This window comes from Adiantum capillus-veneris, chromosome 20, assembly GCF_014529385.1.
Source record: "Adiantum capillus-veneris isolate H3 chromosome 20, ASM1452938v2, whole genome shotgun sequence".
Lineage (NCBI taxonomy): Eukaryota > Viridiplantae > Streptophyta > Polypodiopsida > Polypodiales > Pteridaceae > Adiantum > Adiantum capillus-veneris.
Window position 1 is genome coordinate 119,735,508 of NC_140950.1, and position 1,585 is coordinate 119,737,092.

Below are 1,585 nucleotides of genomic sequence, written 5' to 3' on the forward strand. Positions count from 1 at the left end.
TGGCATGGCCAACCAAGCAAGACTAGTTTTTTCTAGTTGGGTTTCTCTGTCTTTGGAAGTTATTGTGACACGTACGACAAAAAAAACCCTGGTTTAGAACCTTACAAGGCAGAGCTAGTGCTCGCAAAGAACGTTTTTCCAAAAAATTGGCAAACCTACAAATGGGAGACAATAGCGGTAAGTTGACTAAATTTGAAGGTTTTCTCACCTTCAAATTCAACTTTAGAGGTCAGTCTCAAAATTTATAGGGGGATTACACTAATCCTAATCCATGGAACTTCAACCCAGAGCATAGGAGGACATTGGTCTCACACAGTTCAACTTCAACTTAGAGCTTGCAATAGCGATCGGACGCACTTATTGAGAAGTGCAAAACTTGTAGAACTTAAAGCTTAAGCAGTGTGGTGGGATTAAAGATTGAGTAGTGTGGCGGACTGCAAAGAAAGGACCTACACTTTGAATCTCCCGACTCCCATGACGTAGGTCAGCAAGCCACAAGTTATGAGGTGTTTTTGATTTTGCATTAGTACCATCTTTGGCAAGGTTGACATTACTGCTATTGTGTGAGTACCCTTGTCTCCTAGCTTTTCCTTCGTTTCCTTTGTTTTCCCTTAGGAAAGAACATGTAGTTGTTGATGTGGAGTGCATGTATTGTAGCATATGCTCACCATGGCTGATGCAAGGATGCTTTGGGATGTTTTAATTCATTGTGACAGCTTGAATCACAATCATGGATGTCATATCTTGTAGGTAGCATGCATTGTCATGTCCACAGAGATAATGGGAGCAAAGAGCGCCATTACGATGCTCTTGACCTCATCCATGGTGATGAAACCCTCGCTTTCTTTGGTGAGCAAGGCATGGAGAAGGTCATCTTTGGGAGTATTATCCTGCATCATGGCTTGCTTGCGCTCGGCAATGATGCTAGTCACAATAGCATCCATCCGATGCTGGAGATAACGCATGCGCCGCTCTGTAAGTATGTCAGGCCATGACATCCAGGAAATGAGGTCACCGAGGAATGGGAAAGCCACTTGCTCCATGTCCTTGACAAGCTGCAATAGAACCTGAACGCCTTTGTCGAGTTCAGTGGCAAGGAGTAGACAAGGTGGCTCATGGCGTTGGTGGACATTTCAGCAACACAGGAGCCGATGTTAATAGGGGTGATGCCGCTACGGGAGAAGACAACCATCTTGTGTAAGAGATAACGCCAAGCTCTGGTGGTGATCGATGATGGAGAGGTCTACTACATTCCCGAATATGTACTTACTAGGTCTATGAGTGGGATCGCATAATCGTCTTCAAAGATGTACCATGTGGCCGTATGCAAGCCATCTTGTGGCACTGATAATACTTTTGCAATTTTTCTTGCCTCTGGTAGATGTGGACCTATTCAAAACAATCTGAAGCTCAAAATTCGAGAATGATGAAAAGGAGGTGATTTCTAGATAGTCGAGGACCACACTGATGATAACAGGTGAGAGGTAGTTACTGCTAGTTGTTGAGAGAGATAATGTCTCATTAGCAATTTATTTTTTTAACAGCAAGCAAATGCTTTTAAGGTTGCTTGATCATCTCTGCATCA

The 1,585-nt window shown here is 43.5% G+C and overlaps 1 pseudogene; it reads right to left on the reverse strand.

Moving 5' to 3' along the window:
* Positions 1-699: 699 nt before the first annotated feature.
* LOC147433168 (uncharacterized) lies at positions 700-1,043 on the reverse strand (annotated as a pseudogene).
* Between the last annotated feature and the right edge of the window lie 542 nt (positions 1,044-1,585).